Raw genomic sequence first — 25,080 nt, forward strand, 5'->3', positions numbered from 1 at the left:
AGATACAGATCTCATGTTTACAAAGTGAAGTCTGCCGTCTTCCAGGGCATTACGTTTAGCTCTCATGATATTTACATAAACATAGTTTTTTCACTCTGTGCATTTGCTTTTCAAAAATTTTTTTTGATCAATATCAAAAAATTGTAATCTCTAGTATAAAAAAAAAATAGGGTTCCCCAATTAGGATGATTTTATGCTTGTTATAGAAATACCGATTTTTTTAAAAAAGAGATGCTGAGCCTAGATATTGTTGGCCTCAGATCCCGAATAGGAAAGCAGCACCTGATACCAGGACGATACGCATGTATGCTAAGTCACTTCAGTCTTGTCCGACTCTTAGTGACCCTATAGACCATAGCCCTCCAGGCTCCACAGTCCATGGGATTCTCCAGGCAAGAATACTGGAGTGCATTGCCATGTCCTCCTCCAGGGGATCTTCCCGACCCAGGGATCGAACCCATGTCTCTTATGGCTCCTGTACTGGCAGGCAGGTTCTTTACCACTAGCACCACCTGGCATGGCAAGTGTCCTCAAACAGAATCATTTTCCCCGTAATTCCCACGGTGAGTCATGTTCGTGGGGGTCTTTAGAGAAAGAATGGGAAGATGAGGGTGGATGAGAGAATGACTAGTGAAAGAACTAATGTTCTCATGCATACATCTCTTGCTTTTTGTTTGTTAAGATTTTCTGCTTCATTCATTCAGCAAACATTGAGCAGTACTTACTATGTGTTAGGAGATGAAGTAAGTTATTGCACATGATGTAAGGTGAGGAAAAACGTCCCCTGCTAAAATATACATCATATACCCCTTTTGGAGAATTGTTAAAATTCAGAAAACATGATTTTTCTAAAGATACTAACAAATGTAAAACGGGATTCCAGGGGTCTAATGCCTTTTTTTGCCCATAAGAGGTGGATTAGAGGATTGGAATGTGACATCTCTTAAGAGTGGTGCGTAGATCCTGCTGATGCCTATCAGGACTGTGAAATGCAGCTAATGACTCAGCGATTAGACAAACACAGGAGATACCTTTTAAAATGCAGCAAGGTAGAAGACACATGGGATTGGGCACCACACCCCGTGCTCTAGAGATATGAATTCCACTTGACTCTTAACCACTGCTGCTGCTGCTGCTAAGTCGCTTCAGTCCTGTCCGACTCTGTGCAACCCCAGAGACGGCAGCCCACCAGGCTCCCCCGTCCCTGGGATTCTCCAGGCAAGAACACTGGAGTGGGTTGCTACTTCCTTTTCCAACACGTGAAAGTGAAAAGTGAAAGTGAAGTCGCTCAGTCGTGTCCGACTCTTATCGACCCCATGGACTGCAGCCTACCAGTCCCCTCCGTCCATGGGATTTTCCAGGCAAGAGTACTGGAGTGGGTTGCCATTGCCTTCTCCGTAACCACTGCTATCCACTGTTGACTGAAGAGTAAACAAATGCCAGGTACAACACAAGATTTATATTGAATTTATCCCTCCCTCAAGTCCCACAATAGCATAACAAGGGAGGTGAAATTTTCCCCATTGAGTAAACAAGGATGTGAGGCACACAGAGGTGGAATTTCTAAGCATGCAGAGTCAGGAAACGTATAGCCAGGGTCTAAGCCAAAATCGAGGCTATCTGACTCCAAAGTTTGCCTGATGTTTCTAACCTCTGACCAAGTTCCATCTAAAATCCAAAGTTGGAAATTCAGTTAGAAGAAAACAAGAGATGCTTCCTTCATCTACAAAGTGACTCTTACTACTTGCTAGATCTCAGACTTCTATAATAATTTTATGAACACTGCTCTCCCTAGAAAGAGATGTGTATGTTTACAATTAGTGTGCGTATACACATTTTAGGAGGATTTCTAGAGTCCTTAAAACAAAGGCTAAGAACCTGTGCCCTAAGAGTTGCAGGACCCAATAGGGATGTAGTGAGTAAAAATATCTCCTTGGCCAAACCAACAAATGCTATAGTATCATATAAGCAATTCCTTACAAACACAGAATTCACCCTGAATAACAGTTAACCATGACACAGACCTCATGTTATAAAGATATTCACAAAGAACACAGGTTAGCTGATTCTTGCTGGACTTTTGAGTAGGAGTGAGTCAGAGGAGTGTCTAAGGGAGCAGGAAAGAATGTTGCTAGAATGAACGTCAACCATACAGTTGGGCTGAGCCCCTTGGTCATGACCTTGAGGCTCAAGGAATTGGCTCAGGCAGTTCTGAACTGAGTAGCCATTTCACAGACAGCCCACAGCCCGGCAGGACACCACTCTCTAACTCTGCCATCATGACACTGCCATCTGCAGCAAGCGAGCTGAGATGTCTCAAGACCAAATTTATCACACCCGAGATTCCATCCTTACATAAGAATCACCTGTCGCTGGTGCATAAATTTTAGCACCTAGCTGAGCCAAGGGTAATCAAGATTTAAAAGAAAGAGGCCTGAATAAATATCAAGCAGATTTCCTCTCTGTGGGGCTGAGTTTTGAAAAAACCTTTGTGCCCTCATATGCCCCTCAAAGGAGACTGCCATTTTTCTTCTTTCAGTCTGCCTTACTACTGTTGAGGGAAGGATGCTCTAAGAGCCATAGGCAATCTGTCTTCTTGGAGGTTCTGCTCAAGCTATGACCTCGGTTTGTTCCAACTTATGTCTGTCTTCACAAGTTTCAGCTTGCTCTCATCATCAGCTAAATTAACCATAAAGCAGAGCCTTGACTCGCATTATCGAAGTCTGAAAGTAATCCGTATTAGCCTGGAGCTATGCATCACTGTTTCCAAGGGTGCAGACTTAAGAAGAAATGCAGGAGCGGCCCTTAAATTTATATAGCACTTTGGGTAATCTAGAAAATTCCTTCAGTTTCAGACCTCGAAGGGGAGGTTCAAGTGTGTTGTCCGAAAGCTAACAAAATGCCCCTGGAAGTGACAGAGGAAGTAGAGTGACTAGGAGTATCGGCATTGGAATAACAATGAATGGTAGGGCAGGGCACAAGGAGCAGGGGAGGCTCCTGGACTTAAAAGGGGCCCAGGGACTTCCCTGGTGGTCCAGTGGTTGAGAATCCACCTTCCAATGCAGGGGACTCAGGCTCAATCCTTGGTCAGGGAACTAAGATTCACATGCCGTGTTCCACATTCCACATTCCATAAGCCCTTATGGGGCAACTACTGAGCCTACCGCTCTGGAGCCCATTCTCCACAATAGGAGAAGCCCCTGCAAGCTGCAACTAGAGAAAGCCTGCACGCCGAAACAAAGACCCAGCATAGCCAAACTAAAAAATAAAATAAAAAATTTAAAGGGCCAAGAAAATTCCCGACAGCTCGATTTGGTGAAATTAGGAAAACTTAAATTAGGATTAACAAATATCTGGGAAGGTTTGAATCTGTGACCCGGGGGGCAAATTTCCCCTCCTCTGGGTTTCCATTTGTAAAATATAGGAATAGGATGAAGGCTTCTTCCTGCATAAGCATGTCGTGATGGAAGGTAGAAGAAAAGGCCTTTGAAGCCAACAGAATTACTCCTCTGTCCAGGGAAATATAAACAACAAGAACTCCATCAGCTTTCAGCTCTGCTTTTGAATGAGTTCTTTGCTTCTGTCTGAGAGGCAAAGTAGTTCATTCCTTGGGGAAAAGTTGAATGTGGAATAGTAGACCATGCCCTTTTCACTCCAGTTTCATTATGTTATTTTGAATTATTATTAATACACAGAACACTCAGTATAAGTTAACAAGATTTTACTAAGCGTCTGACATGTACCCAAGACTGCCATAGGCCCTCTGGGGTAGATAAAGAAAAACTTGGTGACATGTTCAGGGTCTTCAAGTATCTTAACATTTTCTTAGAGGTTTATATGTTTCATTTTATTTATTTGCTTGTTCACTTTTTATGGCCACGCCACAAGGCATGAGGGACCTTCGCTCCCCAACCAGGGACGGAACCTGTGCCCTGTATAGTGGAAGCACAGTCTTAACCACTGGAACACCAGGGAATTCCTTACATGTTCCATTTTAAAAGCCAAGCAGAAAACAAGCCATTATGTTTTAAGAGTCTAACTGCTAAGATAAATATTACTTTTTTCTATTAATGTAAGCAATTGAGTTTGACTGAACTTGTTTTTATGCTTTTACTAATACATATTATTGTATTATTTATCTTGCTCTTCATGTCTATAAGAAGCCTCACTTATAGATCTTACATTGGCTTAAATTCTGGTTGGATGCCTCTAGGTCAAATACAAATAAGAGTGTTTGAATTACCAAGCAAATGCATACTTGTACATTTTGAAGTTCCACTCAAAGAAATCTAAATGAATCATTTGAATCATTTAGGAAAACTACTCTAATTCCTGAGTGTGCACTTTGCCTAATATTTTTGCACATCTTTGAACACTGATGCTGCCCCAGTTAATGGACTATCATCCTTTGTTGTCTTATTTCTTTTTTGGATAGCAAATAGATGGTCAGTTATGTCATCTTCCCCAGACTATCTTGTTTTCCTTTGAAGACAAATCACTAATCCATTTATTGCAAATGGTAATCCTCTCAAAAATATGCCTTGGGTGCAAAACAGAACTTTTCAGGCAGTAAAAATGTTTCAAAGGAGGTCTTTCCAATGCAAATTATTTTTGTCATGACTTCAAAGTAATTTTCCTAGCTGTTCTGTATGAATATGCCTTTGTATACTTTCAATTACATATATTTAAACATGTAAGAATGATGCAAAATGGCATATCCGTTTGTGGAACTTGCCAGTCACATTATATATTTCTAAGCAGTTTATTTAAAAATGTACCAGGAATTAAAGTATATTCTTACTTAAGAAATGATATACTGTATTACCAATTTTTTTTCTTCCAACAACCCCTAGCACTATTTTGGGAACTTAGGTGTTAAGAACTGGGTTGCCTATACTCCTTAGTCCATGAAATGATAAAGCACATTTATGCCCACTGCCCTTATTGTAAGCCCCCTAAGATGTTCAGGGTGACCAACCATCCCAGTCTCCTTGGGGCTGAGGAAGTTCCTGAGACGTGGCGCTTGCCATGGGAAGGTCCCAGCAAGTGGGAAACTCGTGGATCATCCTGTGGATGTTATAACCCCTCTTCAAATTGCAGAAACTGAGACACAGAGAAGCAGAGTGCTCTGTCCAGCTTGCCCAGCAAACTAGAAGCAGATGTGGGACTCGGTCTCTGCATTCTGACAAGAGAACATTCACAACTAGGCAAATCCTGCTATTTCCTCTATATCTTACTTCCGCCTGGAACTGTAAGGAAACCAGTGTCATCTTTCATCTTTTTGTGTGCTACCGTTCCAAAAGTGCTAGGATGGAATAGTGGGTACTAGCGAATAGGGTCTTTTGTAAAAATCCCATATTATTTGGGAGAAACAGCATTGCAGCTTTGTGTTTTAAAGAGAATGACAGACAGACTGAGAAATTATGATGATCTTAAGAAAAGGGGAGGAAATATTAGTATAATATCTAATTATATTATATAGTAGTGTGTATCCCACCAACTACCTCTTGATATCCCCAACTATCTCCAGTCCTGACTGGGTCATATGTGTAATTTCATGAAACAAATCAACTTAAAGGACTCTTAGAAAAAATGACCAGGTAGCCAGCTTTTGAATTGTAACATTGTAAAAATGGCAACCCACTCCGGTGTTCTTGCCTGGAGAATCCCAGGGACGGGGAAGCCTAGTGGGCTGCCGTCTATGGGGTCGCACAGAGTCGGACACGACTGAAGCGACTTAGCAGCAGCAGCAGCAATAGCTAATACTGACTGAGGGCTGACTGTGTGCTAGGTGTGATGCTTAGAGCTTTACATGAATTCAATCAATCCAGCCTCACAATAATCCCAAGATGGAGCCACTAATATTCCCACTTTACAGATAAGAAAAATGAGGCTGAGAAAGGTCAGGTGATTCATCCAACATCACACAGCTGATAAAAGTTGGAGCTTGTATTTAAACCCAGGCAGTGTGACCCTGGAAGAAGTGCTTTTAGCATCCACTATATCACTTTTAATGAAAGCATTAAACAGCACAGCTCCCAATGTCCAATCAATAAGACAGCTCTTTGTTAGGACAGACCTAAAACTAGCTGGACCACATATTCCTCAGATATACAGTGAGTACATTGGTCTAAAAACATGAGGCTTTCTGGTCACAGTTATTAAAGGATCTGAAGGAAGAGATTTAATCTATTGATTAATTCCACAGTAAGATAAATTGTCCTGCCAAGCTCCTGCTATTTATTCAGGACCTCTATTTCTCTTTCTGGAAATGTAAATAATATGTCCTGGGCTTCTGTGAGAAATGACTGGGTAAAACAATGGGCAAGCACTATGCAAACTGTAAAGCGCTTTGTACAATTCTCCCATATGTTAAGGAGCTTCCAAAATAGCAATTCCTTCCAATGCCCTTGCAAAGCAAATGAGACACAGCTGCTAGAATGCGCTGCAAAGAGACAGAAATCCAGCTCTTCAAAACTTTCAAGGGGGGAAACACACGCCATAAAATTACCCTGAAGATAAATTTTACAAGAAGCTCAGAAGTGTCATCAAGTTTTTCCGTGGTTAATTCTAAAAGAGGGCCAACGTCGCAAAGATCAAGCAAGCAGTTCCTCCATAGAAACCTGGGGAAAACGCTGCTTAATGACACTTGCATAATAGTTAGAAATATAAATTGTACTCACATGATGAGCAGAAGTGAGGAAGCCAAGTTAACAGGCTCTTCTGAGTCTTTTCCAAAGACAAGTCTGTAGGGGAAATAAAGGGAAGACTTGTTCTAAACCAAACAAAAGGAAGAATTCAAAAAAAAGAAAAAAGATTTACAGTTTGTGTCTTTGGACTCTACAGATGAGTGATTTCCATACACTGTCTTTTTCTGGTAATAAAAATCAATCTACTAGTATGGTTTTAAGAAAAAAAGGGAAAGTTAGAAGGATGAGGTGTTGGTAGAATGCTGTGAAGCGTTGAGCACTTGCCAGGGGGCTCCAACAATTAAACAATTTTGTTGAAAAAACTCTAATAAAATCGGCATTCCCTGTCATCTCAGAACAAGATGGCACCACTAAAGAAAATGCCCAACAACCCATTTGGGGGCTGTGATTTGATGGAAGGTGCCTGGGGGTGGGGAGAATTCAGGGCTGAGTCATAGACTCCTAAAATGAAGTGGACTAAAGCTGGAGGCAACTGGATTGAGTCTCTGCCCTTTTCCCTTTTTTCCTCCTTCTCTCGAGGGATTTCAGCCCTTCTGCAATCAGCCAAAAGGAACAAGTGAGCTGGCCACTAGGCAGTGAGAAATCGTCAAAAAAGTGAAATCAAGTTTCACTTGTATATAAAATAGATACACTATATAAACAAGTCTTGAGATGGGGAGGAGGAAAGACTTTCCCAGGATCCTCTCACCTGTTAGACTCATTCCTGCTGAATCCTGTCTCCGTTGTACAATGATGTACCAAGGTAGAAGGGTACCTAGGTTATCCAATTTGGAGGCTAAACAGAATTTTAAGTTCTTTGGGGAAAAAGAAAATCATGATTCCTCTTAGCAATTAATTTCTATCTTTGCATACCCTCTTAGCCACTAACTTTTGTGCAAAAACTAGTTTAAGTTGCTCTAACATGATCTTTGTGGACAAGGACAAGTGATTTAGTTTTGCCCATTGAAAAATATGCATCCTGCATATATTTTCACGTAGGTATTCTCATACTAAACTCCTAATGAAAACCCAGAAGTTTTCCTGTCTTTCTCAAATGAGAACTTCTCATCCCCCGCCAAGTTATAGAAAGGAAAAAAAAAAAAAATTTTGATGTCCTGGTATCATTTTTCCTATTTCAGGTGCCCCAGTATAGACTGAGTAGAGAGTGTATAACTTCATATCTTAAGAATAAACAAAAAAAAAATTAGAAGGTTTAATAGCTAGAGATTTTACATTTCCTTACTAACTTCCCCCCCACACACCACAAAATGTTGGTGTTGATTACTTTTTTGTTTTGGATTAAACTCTGGTGGCTCAGATGGTAAAGAATATGCCTGTAATGTAAGAGACCCAGGTTGGATTCCTGGGTCAGGAAGATCCCCTGGAGAAGGATATGGGAACCCACTCCAGTATTCTTGCCTGGAGAATTCCATGGACAGAGGAACCTGGTGGGCTGCAGTCCACAGCATCACAAAGAGCTGGACACAGCTGAGTGACTAACACTTTCACTTTTCACTTTCAGGTGTAAAACACTGTATTTCACACATTCATTATCGAATGAATTTACTGAATTTACGTAATATTCATGAACATAATTTTGTACGTTACTCTGCCAGCAAAATATTCCTCCTTCCTTAACAAATAGAGCTGCTCAGTGTTAATGAACGATTACCATGAAGAATTCTCCTTTGTTGTTAAAACCAAGATACCACCATTTGGTTCCTCTTGAACAGAGAAATTTATTGTTCTACCGGACTTTCTTTTGTTCTGAATAGAAAAAATTTTAAACTTAGTTGGATATTTTTTTGGGGTTTCTCATTCTTTCAATTTCAGTATTCCTCTTGGAAGAGCAAAGGAATGCTCTCTTTTTCATCAACCAGACCGATACTAGTTTGAGTATGAAATGCAGCCATGTCCAAATAAACTATGTTACAGCTTTCAGGAATGGGGGGAGCTTTTCCCTCAGGGGACAGAAGGTGAGATTTTTCTTTTGTCTTTAACCATTGAATAATTTAAATTTCCCTGATGGCTCAGTTGGTAAAGCATCCACCTGCAATGCAGGAGATCCTGGTTCAACTCCTGTGTCAGGAAGATCTGCTGGAGAAGGGATAGGCTACCTACTCTAGTATTCTGGCCTAGAGAATTCCATGGACTGTATAGTCCATGGGGTGGCAAAGAGTTGGACACGACTGAGCGACTTTAAAAAGATTAATAACAGAGCATAAACCACTCCTTTTTTTTGCCATACCTATGCTTACACAACTTCTTGGATAGTGGATAGAACCTGGGCCCCCTGGGAAGCACCAAGTTTTAACCCTGGACCACCAAGGGAAGTCCTTGTTTTGGAACCATTTTTACATACATGTTTGGAAGTGTGTATGCTTTCAACTGAATGCCATGAGATAGCAAGGTAAGCCGCCTCCTTGATTCTGATCTAGCTAGCAATAGGCACCTGGATTTCAGGTGGGTTTAGATGAACTATGCAATAACTTATATAGTAAGACTGGGAACTTAAGAATCAAACCACACTGTGATTTTGGTGGATTCTGCTCTTTTGTGAGCAGTTTAGTGGGTGGGGTCAGTCTTTTAACTTACTTAAAATTTTACAGGGAGTTTTCCTGTGATAGCACTGAGTCATTTCTCCTCAATTCATCCATCCTCACAATTGGGTTAACATACCTTATGGTACAGGTCTATCATAAGGACCAAATAAAATATATACGTTAGATGCTGCCTAAAGTGCCCATGGGCTTCCCTGGTGGCTCAAACGGTAAAGAATCTGTCCACAATGAGGTAGACCCAGGTTCAATCCCTGGGTCAGAATATACCCTGGAGAAGGTCATGGCAACCCACGGCAGCACTCTTGCCTGAAGAATTCCCGTGGCACAGGAGCCTGGCAGGCTGTAGCCCACGAGGCCGCAAAGAGTTGCACACAACTGAGCGACTAAGCACACACAGTGCCTGGGACATAAAAGCTGAATGGTTGCTTCTTGATCACTTGATCCTATATGGTTCCATTGCTAAACATTGGTTCTTAATAATGTTAGGCTACAATATTTTGTCATCCTCTCCCTGACCTCCCCCTGGAAAAAGAAGAAAAACCACAGCTAATGAAGAACAGTCAATTAGGGAACTGGGATATATACATTTATTGATACTATGAATAAAACAGATAACTAATGAGAACCTACTATATAGCACAGGGAACTCTACTCAGTGTGGTAGAGTTGACCTAAATGGGAAGGAATTTCAAAAAAGAGGGGATATATAGAAACATATGGCTGATTCACTTTGTTGTACAGCAGAAACTAACACAACACTGTAAAGCAACTATACTCTAATAAAAATTAACAAGCAAAAAGAGCTGCAGCCAATACCTACAAAATGTAAAATGGCCCACACTGATAAGATGGTAGAGATCATCCATACTGTTGATATGGAGAGCAAGAGATCATTGTGAAAGAAGTCTCATGGAAATTTCCTACCCACATACACCATCTGAAAAAAAGTGTTACAGATATTCATGCACACTGAACTGGCAAATAAAAATTTCTATACAAATAGCCCTAATTTTAAATCAATGTGAAGGTTAGCAGAGCAACAAAGAATGCCTGTGCTTCAGACAGAGGCAGTCTCCAGGAGAAGAAGAGTCCCTACGTGAAAAGATATTACGTGTCTATTCAAAAACCTCAGTCAGTTCAGTTCATTTAGAAAAAGCCCCCAAAAGAAACATTTATAGCATACTTTTCATATTGTGTTTGGCTTTGCTTTATTTTCTGAACAAATATGTGTGGAAGCATATATGTGGGCTTTATTTTCTTTTGAATCCTTTTTGGAATTTTATGAGATCATGTTGGCTCTTCCCTTATGGAGAAAACTGAAACAATCAAAAGGGATTTTACGCAGTCTCAATACCACACTTGCCACCCCATCAGCACTACTCCCCCTAAACACGCCTGTTACCACTGATGAAAATACCTGTTTTCCTGGACGCCGAATCTTCTACCTGGATCTCAGATATTATCACTGCTTGCCAACCCAATGAAACTGCTTAAGGAACCCTTCCTAGCTTGCCTAAAACATTAATCTATCCCTCTTTACTGGATCATTTCCAGCAGCACACAACCATATTGCTGATTCTCCCAACCCCACACAAACACAAACACCACCGCCGCCAACACACCTTTAGCTGGACCCCACTTTCCTCACCTGCTTCCCTCCCATTTCTCTGCTTTCTTTGGCAGGAGCTTCAAAAGTTGTCTTTCTTCACCATTTCCAATTCTTCTACCATTCTCCCTTATGCTACTTAGACTAGACTTTAACCATCACCATTCCACCAACTATGTCCTTGTTACAGTTCTTCAGTTGTGAAACTCAACAGTAAGTTTGGAGTTTTCATCTCATTTGACCTATCTGCAGCATTTAACTCTATTTTACTCCCTTCTAATTGGTACATTTCCTTCTCTTGGCTTTTTAGGACACCATCCACTCCCGGTTTCTCTACTTGGATTGTCAGTCATTCTCAATCCCTCCTTCACTTGATAATCCCATTCAGCCTCACAACTTTCAATGCCATTATACTGGTGACCCCATCTTTAACCCAAACACATGCCACATACTCTCATAAGCCCCACATGTGCATAAGCAACAACCAACTCGACATCTCCCATCAGGTATCTAATAGTCATTTCAAACTCAGTATGCCCAAGTCAAGATCCCAACATTCCCCACAAACTTGATCTTCCTATAGCTTTTTACCTCTCAACTGACAGCAATTTCATCTTTGTAGCTTCCCGGGTCAAAACCTTCATTTCTTTTCTTTTGACATTCTCCATCCAATCTATCATGAAATCCTATTGAACTTCAGTTTCAAAATACATACAGTATTGAACTGCTTCTCACCATCTCTGCTGCTGCTGCTGCTGCGTTGCTTCAGTCGTGTCCGACTCTGTGCAATCCCAGAGACAGCAGTCTACCAGGCTCCCCTGTCCCTGGGATTCTGCAGGCAAGAACACTGGAGTGGGTTGCCATTTCCCTCTCCAATGCATGAAAGTGAAAAGTGAAAGTGAAGTCGTTCAGTCGTGTCCGACTCTTAGCGACCCCATGGACTGAAGCCCACCAGGCTCCTCCATCCATGGGATTTTCCAGACAAGAGTACTGGAGTGGGGTACCATTGCCTTCTCTGCTCACCATCTCTAGTGATCAATAAACCCATGGCCCAAGCCAGATCATCTCTTGCTATACTTACTGCATAACCTTGTAATTGGCCTCTTAGCTCCTTCCTAGTCCTACTCACTATATTCTAAACACAACATCTGATCAGGTCCTTTCTTGAAAGTCAACATTTTGCAGTGACTCTTATTTCACTCAGATTAAAGCCAACATCTTTTTCAGTGACCTACCAGGCCTTATATGGTCTTGCTCTTACCTCATGTCACCTCTCCTATCTACCCCTATTTCCCCTCACACATTTGACTTCAGCCTCACTGCCCTCTTCACTTTTCCTTAAATATGCCTGACACGCTCCTGCCCCTTGGCCTTCACACGGGCTATTCTTTCTGTCTAGAACACTCTTCCCTGGATAAATACATGCTTATAGTCCTATCTGTCTCAGGTCTTGGCCTACATGGCCCCTCTATTTAAAAATGCAGTGCACACACAACCCTCTGGGGCCAGTCCCTGAAGTCCTGAACCTCACTACTCTGCTTTATTTTCCTCCCTTCCACAGCATCTACTACCAGGAACTTAATATAGTGCTTTATGTATTAAGTTCACTGTCAGCCTCAGCTAGAATGTAGTGTCTACAAGGGCAGGAATTTGAACAGATCTAGGTCATGTCTTTTCCTAAACATCTGATTTAAAATAGTGCCGGTGTATGTAGTCACTCAGTGGGTATCATATTGAATTGCAGTGCATTGGATGAAATAGGCTTCCAGTAAGAGAAAGAAATCCTTTATTGATAACATCATGTCTATAGGAAATAAGTGCTCAGCTTAAAATAGCTTGATAGAGAATTGTTGTCCAGGAACATGGTCCATTTTCTGGGAAAGAGAGTATGGAACCAAAAATGACAACCTGGGGAAAAAATGGAGACACGTCTTCCCTCTTTTGCTTTTAAAGATTCAGGTAATCTATTTTCAGATGACTCAAGAAGGAATTTGGAAAAGACCACAACAGTGTGTTCTAAAAAGTCATGAAGGAACTCGAAGTTTAACTTAAAAAAAAAAATCTGGCTGTAAGTTCACCATAGTTCTATTCAGACACTCTGACCCATGGATGTCCACCTAGGGTTTGTGCCATTGATAGCTATCTAGTCCCATTTTATTAAAGTGAAGTCGCTCAGTTGTGTCCGACTCTTTGCGACCCCATGGACGGTAGCCTACCAGGCTCCTCCCTCCATGGAATTCTCCAGGCAAGAGTACTAGAGTGGGTTGCCATTTCCTTCTCCAGGGGATCTTCCCAACCCAGTGATCGAACCCAGGTCTCCCTCATTCCAGGCAGATCCTTTAACTTCTGAGCCACCAAGGAAGCCCAGCAATGCATGAGTATTTGCTTGTACCAGCCTTGACAATCATAAGGGACATCAGGAAACACAGCAAGCTCAGTGTGAGGTCCTTGGACCTGCAGCATTAGCAACACCAGGAAAGTTGTTAGAATTGCAAATTCTTGAGACCTATCCCACTTCAAATCTACTCTGTCAGAAATTTTGATGACAGTGCCCAACCATCTGTGAATTAACAACTCCTCCAGATAATTATAAGGTCTATTTTAGACATTTGTGGAAAGCTTTGGTTTAAGAAACATGGAGGAAACAAAATGAGAGACATCATAATTGTTCACTTTCAAGTTTACAAAGATATTTTTTAAAAAAACAAGTCAACATTAGAATACAGATTTCCTTCATTGATAAATGCAATACACTCCTAGGTCACCCAACACCAACATTTATGAAATACTCTTTCTGGGCATTCTGCTTCAGATTAACGAGAAAGTAGAATACTCACATATTCCAGGAGCCTAATTTAATGATTTCACAATGCTCTGAGCTACTTGGCTCTTAGCTCTTCCTGTTAAGATTTATGAACCCAGATTGCAGCAAACCATTTTTCAAATTAGCTTCAAGCTGACAATTTCATTTCAACAATAAAGACGACCACAACGGAATGTGAATTAAAGGAAAAAAATAGATATTGAGGGTTGGAGAAATTTGTCAAAAATGACATACTAATTACAAATATTAATCCACAAGTAGGTCACCGAGAGTCCTTTTGCTTTGATCGTTTGCTTGATAGAGGATTATGACACAGAGACCATCAGTTTCTAAAGTATTTATTTAAAGAATAGAACCCTGCCTGGTCTGTGAAATCCAAAACCAATATTCTGTAAAGTCCAAGTTCCTGTAACTCTCACATTCTCATTAGTTCTTTAAAAGTAGATACATATCCCATTTTTCTGGATGATATAACAAAGCTCAGTGACCTATCCAAGGGCACACTGTTATGGACAAAGTCAAGACTAAGTCTTAGATGTCTGGATTTTCTTACAGATGCCAATTAAATATAAGAAATATGGGTTAAGTACCTGCTCTGTGCCAGACCATGGATAAGGGGAAGGCAATATAAAAATTTCTGACATAGTCCCTACCATTAAAGAGCTCAATTCAAGAAACCCTGTCTCTTTGATCATTTAATACCCACCTTTGTAAGTTCTGGGCTTCCCTGGTGGCTCGGCTGGTAAAGAATCTGCCTGCAGTGTGGGAGACCTGGGTTCAATCCTTGGGTTGGGAAGATCCCCTGGAGAAGGGAATGGCTACCCACTCCAGTATTCTGGCCTGTAGAATTCCATGCACTGTATAGTCAACGGGGTTGCAAAGAGTCGGACATGGCTGAGCGACTTTCACTTGGTATGTTCTAGCAAAGTCAATGGAATGGTAAAGATGGTTTTGTCAACACTAGAGAAATCTTGGACCAGCAAGGGACTGAATCATGAGGTGTCCCAACACCCTTACAGCAACCACACACCATTCAACCAAGGCACCATGTACATCTTGATGAAGGGTTTAGAAGTCCCATTAATAGTTCATGCCCAGAACAAAATATGGACACACTATGTTGGAAAAAAAAATGATAAGCTTGCAGAAAGGCAGTGGGAAACTGGAGTTCTGGGTCAGAGAAGATGGAAAGCTATCTATGAAGAAATCACATTTTACAATGAAAAAATAACATGATGCTCAGATATACCTTCAAACAAAGACATGTTAGAAGTAGTATATTCTCCTTCTATTACGTGCTTCATTATCTGAGGATAAGGTTGAGTTTGGGGGTCTATATTTTTCAAAACGCTACCAGCCCTGCTTTAGAAAATGTTCAGGTCAACTCAAGAAACTCATGTGACTGAGACTTGGAGACCTAAGTTCAGGTCTCCATTTTACCTCTGACTGGCTTTATAACTAAAAGGAAGATTTTTTTTTTTTTTTTTTTGTGGGGGATGGGGAATGAAAATAAGAGAACCTCAGATAATTTTTGAGGAACTTAAAGCTTTCCATAAAATATTAGAAGCTATACAAATATGAGGCCATATTTATGCATTCAGTCAATATTTATTCAAGCAGTTATGATGCACTCTGAGTGGCACTAGATCCTGGGGGTACCCAAGCAGATATAACAAAATGTTGGCATTTTTAATTCTAGTATTAGAATATCTGAGGAGCACCCTCAGAACAGTAACCCAAAATGACACAAAGGAGGGAAAAAATTAGATGTTAAGACAATTTTTTTTAATGAGCTGAGATTGCTTAAACAGAAAAATAAAAACACTAAGGGGTTAAGTGATAATTACCTTTAAAAAAGCTTACAATCTCATTTTAAGATGAACTCAGGTTAGACAATATGAAAGATAAAAAAGAAGAGTTAGCTTCGAATTATAGCAAAAAAAGAGGGGAGAAAAAAAAAAGAGGGGAAGTTTTGGAGAAGAGATTAGGAAGAGAGAACTTTTCTGGAACCCTGGAGCTAGCTATTGAATTCCTTTGCTGCTCTGCTTAAGATATTTTGGAAGTGATTAGCTAATTCTTTCTCAATGGGTTTAAAGATGTGACTAAAAGTGGGGTGCTGGAATAGCCTTTTTTTTTTTTTTTTGGAGTTCCACTTCTAAAGCTCTGTGAATGGTAACTAGGTGGATTAAAAGTCTGTTTTCTTCCATCTCCCTTATTTGGCTGATCTGTCTTCTTCCAGATTTGGAAACTCATAGACATCGCTATGAAATGTATCACAGACCGTGACTCACTACAAAAAGGACAAGTGTATAAACTGCCTTACCAGTGAAAAATCCTTTGCTGTCCTCCCTGTCCTTTTTTTGGGACAAGACTTCAGTTTTTTCTCTCTGATTCATATCCTGGGGAAATCAAATCACAAAATGGCTATATTCAATAAAAAATATCTCCAACTCACCACACTTGCAGAATGTAAATTCTTTTTAATCCAGATGTTCATGATCTCTACCCACCCTCAAAAAAAAAAAAAAAAAAAAAAGCTCTTTCTTTAGAAGACTTTGGTGCCATTTAAGAGAGAAAAGGGACTTCCCAAGTGACTCAGTGGTAAAGAATCTGCCTGCCAATGTAGGAGATGTGGGTTCAATCCCTGGGCCAGGAAGATCCCCTGGAGAAGGAAATGGCAACCCACTCCAGTATTCTTGCTTGAAAAATCCAATGGACAGAGGAGCCTGGTGGCCCACAGGACATAGGGTAGCAAAGAATCAGACATGACTAAAGCGACTTAGCATGCATGTGGGCTCCAACCTTTATGTTCTAGACACAGAGATAGTAAGCCCAAAAGAGGAGCTGCTATCCTCACTCACATTCAGCTTCACGTAAAGTATTTTTAAAGCAATTCAGATGTACAGAGCAGTACATATGAGACTCTGAAGATAACGTGAAAGATATAGACATATTGTACCTACCTTCAATAAACTTTAAATTCTAGTTGGCAGAGAAAACACATATATGAATGGACTAAGGTCAGTTACAAAGCAGAGGTGAAATTCTGAACCCGTGCAGGGAAAGCAGTGATAGGAGGAGAAAGTCGATCAATGAAAGCAGAGAAGAGGAACAAAATGAAGCACATGATGAATGGAGTGGATCCCATTTCCATTATCTTCCTGTTTTGTCGATAGAAAGAAAAGATACTTTGGAGAGCCTATGGAGAGAAAACACAAACTTAGCACTTAGTAAAAAGGTTTCATTAAAGATATGGCTTATGATCACAGAACCATGGAAAGACTGAAGGATAGAAAAGGATTTTTCTGTGATTATAGCTAAAACTACTAGTTATTACTCTTTGCCTTGGCAAATAGGTTTCCATAGGGTTCCATCGAATACTAACCATAACAGTTATAAGTCAAACCCATTCATATTCTCTACAAAAGAAAAAAAAAAGAAGGGCAGAGGGGAGGAAAGAAAGTCAATTTCAAGATTTTCAAGGGATCTTCCATGAGATCTATCCAGTCCAACAAAAAAGAAGAAAAAAATTTTTTCTGAATTAATCTTGGAAATAAGAGCTTTACTGGATGAAGGGACTAGAATGCCAATTTCTGGTTTCAGCTCCCCTCCCTGCAAACCGCTGTTGAAAAGAATCTTTGGAATGGTAGCAAGTATTCCCTGTTGACAAAGTTGTATCTAAGCTCTATTCAACTTTTCTCCAATCTAAGACATAGACTTCAGCCTTTAACGGGAAGATTCACTGAAGCTTCTCTGAGAATAGCATTTTCCAAACTGTACTAAAGAGGAACAAGAAGTATACAAGATGCTAATGAATATTACTAAATAAAACAGTACTACAGTCAAATAACTTTGGGAAAGCTGAGTTCAATATTTTTTTTGCAGCCTTAGATACAAGCATGTATATTCTGTATCTTCATTGGGGACATACTCAGAATTTCTCAAACTGATTTGACCTTAGAATACCCTTTTATTTTGTGGAACTTGTAATCCTATCTCATAGGTCTAGTATTCCAAAAAGGAGCCACATACTCTTTCCTTATGTAAGTTTTAGAAAGAAAGAAAGAAAGTGAAGTCGCTCGGCCGTGTCCGACTCTTTGCGGCCCCATGGACTGTAGCCTACCATGCTCCTCTGTCCATGGGGATTTTCCAGGCAAGAGTACTGGAGTGGGTTGCCATTTCCTTCTCCAGAGGATATTCCCAATCCAGGGATCGAACCTGGGTCTCCCACATTGTAGGCAGACGCTTAACCAACTGAGCCACCGGGGAAGTCCAAGTTTTAGAAAGGCGAGGTTAACTGAATAGAAGGTGGAGAAAGAAAACTACCCGCTGGCCATGGCTTTGACCTTATGCCTGGGAGTGGCGAGCCTTTACTTTCATGGTCTCTGGGTTCATCACTTAAGTGACAGTCTCTAATGCCTCGTTCTATGATTTTCAGGGCCACCCTCACAGCAACATGAAGGAGCGTTAGAATTACTCTCTCCTACAATCATCAGATCAGGGTTGGCCTTGGTGGTGACCTTAGGACACAAAGCAGGGGTTTCTTTCCATGCTGTGGTGGATAAGAGCTCTGGAAAACTGAAGGAGCACCTGGAGTGAAAGATTTGGTAAAGAATCTGCCTGCAATGCAGGAGACCCTGGTTCGATCGCTGGGTCAGGAAGATCCCCTGGAAAAGGAAATGGCAACCCACTCCAGTATTCTTGCCTAAAGAATCCCATGGACAGAGGAGCCGGGCGGGCCACAGTCCATGGAGGTGCAAAGATTCAGACTCAACTAAGCGACTCAGACAGAGAGAGAGTTATGCCTAAACCGCTGGACAACTAAAATTTAGGGTTTCATCCTAGTCTCTGACATATACTCAAAGGCTCCACGTGCAGATTCCTTTAGTGGAGTCTGTTCTGTACCTACTGGCTGTACTTCCCTGCCTTCAGACCCTAAGATAGATTCGCCCAGAATATAATGGATCACATTCTTTCAGATCTTCTAGATGAGTGTAACTCCTTAAAATGCCATCGTTATTTATGATGATTGAAAGAAGAGGAAACAGAGGCACCAAAGGGAAGGTTTCATCTCTTAGAGAAATACAGTTAGAAGGGGTCCCTAGATAAACCTTCTGTCTACAGGAATATAGCTCACTTGGTAGAGAGAACACTTTACAGTCACTACATCCAAATGACTTAATTCCTACTCTATCACATGGCCAGCTGAGTCAGACTGCCCTATCCTCAGAGTCAGAAATGTATGAAATGTCAGTCAACTCATTAACATGTGATTCATTTTGCAATGACATTAACCACAATGTTTAGCCAGCAAGTAAAATTAACGTAACTCTCAATGTGAATATTGTATCTTTCCATGTAACTGCATTTATTCATTTTTCATATTTTCAAATATTCTTGTCAATTAAGAACTCTCTGCTGTAACAAAAAACAGATTTAAAGAATAGCAAGTTTGTACTGTGCTTTATGGTTTATAAAGTACTTTCATTTGTGTGTCTTATTTTATCCTCAGTATAACTCTGAGAGATGAATCTTAGCATCTTCACTTTGTGATACAGAAATTAGAGATTTGAGGTATTACCACCAAACTCATAGCTGGCAGAGTGAAACTGAAACCCAGCCTGATTTCAGATTTAGCCCTGTCAACTCCCCATGAAGTGACACAGTGCCCACGCATCCTGAAAGTGAAAGTGTTAGTCGCTCAGTCATGTCCAACTCTTTGTGACCCCATGGACTGTAGCCTGCCAGGCTTCTCTGTCTATAGGGATTCTCCAGGCAAGAATACTGGAGTGGGTTGCCATGCCCCCCTCCAGGGGATCTTCCCAACCAAGGATCAAACCCAAGTCTCCCACATTCCAGGCGGATTCTTTACTATCTGAGCCACCAGGGAGGCCTAAGAGTCCTTCTCCAGGGGATCTTCCTGACCCAGGAGTCCTGAAGGACGACTCTTATAAGTCCATGATAATCTCATTTTTTTCTATACTCCTTGTGCAAAAATAAAATTAGTTCTTCGTTGGAAACTGTCCAATTTTTCAATAATTTCGTGTATGTCTGCCTTATCTGTCCCACTCAAACATAAAGCCTGTGATTACACTGTACTTTCAGGGATCTCTGAAGAACGTCGCCTCCCTCTAGACTGTACAACCACGTTCAATCCTATGCAACAGAACCCAGCACAGACCCGGGATAGGCCCTTTCTACCTCTCGGAAACTCTCCCTGGCCTTCTCCACCCCCGTCCTCACTTAGGAAGGAGCCTCCCCTGTGTGCCCTGTGCTCCTACGGAGCAGTGTGGACATGCGTGGGGGACCCACACTGCCTCACTATACTCCAAGTGCCTGTTTATCATACGTTTCCCACTTGACCTTGGTCATCTTGAGAACAGCAATCTTGGGTTCCTTCTCTTTTGACCTCCCAGAACCTAATACACAGTAGGCTGTCAATCACTAATAAATAAATAATCTAATAAACAAAGTAACACAAAACCAATCAAGGCAGTTGGGGCCTTTGAGGAGCTCCCAGTCTCATGGGGAAGAGAAACCTATCAACAGACCACAGCAGGCAACATGAGGAGTCGTCCTTTCGAGGTACAGATGGGTTCAAGGCGCTCTGGGAACAGAGATAGGGAGGGGTGTTGCTACCCAGACAGTTAGCCTCAGAGACAATGAAGCTGGGCAGAAGCTTCAAGAAGAGCAGAAGGGGCCCAGTCAACACGTGTGGAGCTGAGAGGAACATGGATGACAAATGGGATGGCAGGCTTTCCAGGGGCTCCAGTTTGGGGCTGTACAGCAGCCCCTTCTCTGGGGGAGCTGCCTCTCTCTCCAACCAACCTTGTGGTTGGACTAGCAGCTGCCAGGCACATTAGCTTGTTCCCCTGGCCCAGAAGACTTCCCAGAGATTTTGCAAATTTCTTTGGGCTCACCAAAGAAGCAGATTTGAGAGAACAGAGCTGACTGAAGAGAGAAGTCAAGGACAAGATGGAGGAAGGGTGTCTGGAAAGGGTCTGAATCCCTGACTCGGGTTATTTCTGGAGTTTGAGAGACCCTTGCCTTGGCTGAGGTTTGTCTTTCTACCTCAACTCAGTTGAGCCGGGTTTCTGTCACCTGCAAACACAAGAATCTGGATCGACACTAAGACCTTACGAAAATAGCCCACAACATGCAGAGTTAGTGGCCAAGTAGCTCCTTGATATTTTATTTCTCAGATGGGCCTTTTCCCAGCATCGAGTTCAACCTCTTTATTTAAAGATGGGGACACAGGCTCGCGCACTTTCCCCAAAGTCAGCCATCCAGCTCAACGCAGAAGCTGAATTCTCTCCCAGAGCAGTGTCACATCCACACAGACTGCTGCCTTTGCCACATGCTGGGCAATTAGCCTCAAGGTAAGAAGTGATCACAGGGTTCATATTTGGTGAAAATATCAAAATGGACAAACAGTTCATGACACGACTGTAAACTGATGCCATTCCTGTTAAATTCTACACATATAAGTTAAATATAATTAATATATAAATAATTCTAATATAATTAATTCTAATTATAGGATATAATTAATTCTATAAATATAAATTTTGTTTAATTTTATAAATAGCCCCTGGCATGCACCTGCCCTTGTGGTAGATGAGTATTTTGAGACAAGGCGCACTCCTTGACCTCAAGCAGTTCACCAAGTAGAATGAGGAATTGTACAGCTAACCAGAGCTCACAGACCCACAAATTAGCCATCTGGGAGAATATGTACTTGTTACTTTTGCAAGGCTGGTAAATCTCCTTTGAACTAGTTATGAGCCAAACAAAAATGTCACCTCATCATTTCACAGCTGCATTGAAATTCATTTTCAATCAAAAATGGTATCATTCTGCTGGACCAACTGGATACAGCACTTGGTTTATAGAAAATGAGAAATAGCCTCCAAGACAACCATTTCCTCCTCCTAAGTATATTCAAAAGAATATGCTATAGGTTCTGAGGTCTAGTGTAGACTAGGAGGTTCAAAGATGTTTTGCCTGAGGCTAGGCAGTATCACTGCCCTGAAGGGAACTATACTATTCAGGATGGGCAGATTCTTATGTATTGTTAAAATAATGACTTCTAGAATTTATATTAAATTCCCAGACAGGCATATATCTGCCTGGAGGCAGATGCCAATAACACCTAAGTCACCTTGAGTCCCTTCCAACTCTGTGATTCTGCAGCTGCTTATACTGGATTTCTCCAGGTCTGTGATGGGCTGAAGAGCTATTTCTGTCCTACTTCTTTCCCTTATATAGGTCAAACCCCATTCCAATGAGTACCATAACAATAACCACCTCATGGCCGGGTTATTTTAGACAACCTGATAAAATGAGAATCAAGCGTGACCTCCAAGCCAGAGTTGGCTGTGACAGAATTTGACCTGGATATTTAAGCAAGGAGGCAGCCAGTGTCTTCAGTTTTAATGTTCATGGCACTGGGCTGCTACAGGACAGTCAGACAGAGGTACAGAAAAATCATCTGTGAGTTCAAACTGCAGAACTCGGATCCCTGAAAACAGTGACCCCAGTTGCCCAATAAGCACTGCAAAATCAGAAAGTCTGGGGACTCAATGGCACGAGTCTCCATGTGAGAAGAGTCTCCATTATCTGTTAACTCCAGCCAAAGAGTACCAGGGCGACTTGTGCATCCCATTTCAGGTCTATAAATAAGCCCTCTTGTCATACTGGGTACTCCTAAACCTGAGCATTCTCTCTCTATTCTTTACTAGTAGGGGAAGATCCATGCTTCTTTCTGACTATGTTCTTTCTTTGAACGCAGTGCAAGCTCCCCGCCTCTGTAATGTTCCTTTTGCTGCTGCTGCTGTTGTTGTTGTTATCATGTCCAACTCTTTTGGCGCCCCCAGGCTCCTCTGTCCATGGGATTTCCCAGGTAAGAATACTAGAGTGGGTTGCCTTTTGCTTCTCCAGGGGATCTTCCCGACCTATGGATCGAACCCGTATCTCCTGCATCTCCTGCACTGGCAGGTGAATTCTCTACCACTGAGCCACCAGGGAAGCCCGTAACATTCCTCTATAAGTAAATTCCCTGAGGACAGCAATGTGTTTGGCTCCCAGCTCTATTTAACATCTGAGTTGTCTTGCTGGAAAGTAAGCACTGCAAAAGCATGAAATCTCATGCTCATAACAATGCTTGGCATATGTGTGTGTGCCTAGTCACTCAGTTGTATCTGATTCTTTGTGACTCCGTGGACTGCAGCCTGCCAGGCTTCCTCTGCCCATGGGATTCTCCAGGCAAGAATACTGGCATATAGTAAGTCCTCGATAATTCATTTGCTGAATGAATGCATGAATGAATGACGAACAGGGCAGGACCCAATCCCAAGGCTGCTCCTCCTTTCCCAGAGCAGTTATGGGTCTTTCCTCTGACCTTTTTGTACTGTTTCTATCTCTATGATAACACACATGTTACACCTGTTTTCCTAGCTAAACTGGAAAATATTTTATGGAAGGAACTATGTTTTATAACTCCATGTCTTTGTGTCTAAAACAGTATGAGTTCACTCAATATTTATTGCTTCAATGAGCAAAAAGAATGAATAAAAATGTTTTTCTCGTAACAATGAACACCAAGGATTTATGATTTAACATCATACCTCACATTCTGCCTGGACTCCAGAGCTTTCCAGAGTGAAGAAGCCATGAGTCACTGGGCTTGGAGAGGAGGGGTGTTTGTTTGTGGAGGACTTGTTTCCCGACCTCGATGAATCACATGTATAATCACCCCAACTGCATCCTGTCTGGGGAAGTAACCAAAACCCCTATTTCTGGCCCCAATGGCTTTTTGGTTTTATGAGTAAATGCCACTGGCATGCCATTAAATAAATGCCCTTGGAAAGCCCTCAGCCAATGCTGTAACCTATGACAGCCAGGTTGTAGAGGAGCATTCCTGCAAATATAGCACAAGATAAAGGAGTTATGTTATTCACCTTGCCTGGATCACTGCTCTAGCTGCTAACTGATGACCTTCCATGCAAGTTCTTTTCAAACATCTGTTACACTCTTTTTCAATAAATCACAGGTATGACCATGTAATTCTCCTGCAGAAAAATATGTGATGGTTCTCATCATCTATAGAATAGAGACCAAGCTTTTAAATCTGTAACTCCCTTTTAGATTCTGACTCTGACCTATTCTACCTGGCATACCTTCCTGGACACCCACATACCCATATGCTCCAAACAGGACAAAAGACTTTCTGATCACGCACAAATCCTATACTTTGCTCTATGACTTTGCTCCCTTTGTTTCTTCCTAGCATGCCCAACACCTTCCTTTTCCAAATGTCTAAAACTTACATACTCTTTAAGTCTCACCAAATGCCACTTCCTCCACAGTATCATCAGTGATTACTCAATAAGGAAGACAATGTCTTCTTGAGCATGTGCAGATTTTATCTCTGCTCCCTTTGCCTTAATTACAGTAAGTCCCCTAAAACACGAATGAGTTCCATTCCAAGAGCATGTTCATAAGTCCAATTTGTCCGTAGGTCCAACAAAGTTAGCCTAGGTACCCAACTAACACAATTGGCTACATAGTACTGTGCTGCAATACACAAATAATGTATAAAAACAAATGAACACATGAAAAATAAGCATTTTTAATCTTGTAGTACAGTATCTTGGAAAGTACAGTGCAATAGCTGGCTCTTCTTAGTAGTACCAGCTACATCAACGTTTCTTTTCTGTTTGCTTTTGGACATGCTGGGCTTGACATAAAGATGCTGTGCTGCCATACTCTATATACTACTGCATGGTAAAGTACACGAGAGCACAACCACTTGCAGAGGATGCACACACGTGGCAATGTACATCAGAAACGTGAACTCTCACATCATTAGACATGAGGATGCACATTTGCACCTTTGAAAGTTCACAAACTTAGAGGCTCCTATGTAGGAAGCTTACTGTATAGACACATATGTGTGGGTTCGTTTCTCTAACAAATCATTTCCTGAAGAATATCTGAATCTTAGTCAATGTGATACTCTTTCAGCTCCTAGTGGTGCCTGCCAGAGAGGACACCCCAAATAAACATTGTTGAGCAGAAAAGCTGAATTAGATCAGTTGTTTAAATCCTTATCTTTTCAATATCAGAAAAACAAACCACCCAATCAAAAAGTTGGCAGAAGACCTAATAGACATTTCTCCAAAGAATACGGATGGTCAACAAACACATGAAAAATGTTTACCATCTTTCATTATTCAGTTCAGTTCAGTCACTCAGTCGTGTCTGACTCTTTGCAACCCCATGAATTGCAGCACGGCAGGCCTCCCTGTCCATCACCAACTCCTGGAGTTCACTCAGACTCACGTCCATCGAGTCAGTGATGCCATCCAGCCATCTCATCCTCTGTCGTCCGCTTCTCCT

The 25,080-nt window shown here is 41.4% G+C and overlaps 1 long non-coding RNA gene across 2 annotated transcripts in view; it reads right to left on the reverse strand.

Moving 5' to 3' along the window:
- LOC104981415 overlaps positions 1 to 25,080 on the reverse strand; it is a 235,570-nt gene that overhangs the window by 22,579 nt on the left and 187,911 nt on the right. For both annotated transcript variants that reach the window (XR_824372.1, XR_824371.1), the window contains exon 4: positions 6,684 to 6,746. This is a non-coding gene — a long non-coding RNA (uncharacterized LOC104981415). The remainder of the gene's footprint in view (positions 1 to 6,683; positions 6,747 to 25,080) is intronic.

Source organism: Bison bison, unplaced genomic scaffold (genome assembly GCF_000754665.1).
Source record: "Bison bison bison isolate TAMUID 2011002044 unplaced genomic scaffold, Bison_UMD1.0 scf7180017864518, whole genome shotgun sequence".
NCBI classification, from domain to species: domain Eukaryota; kingdom Metazoa; phylum Chordata; class Mammalia; order Artiodactyla; family Bovidae; genus Bison; species Bison bison.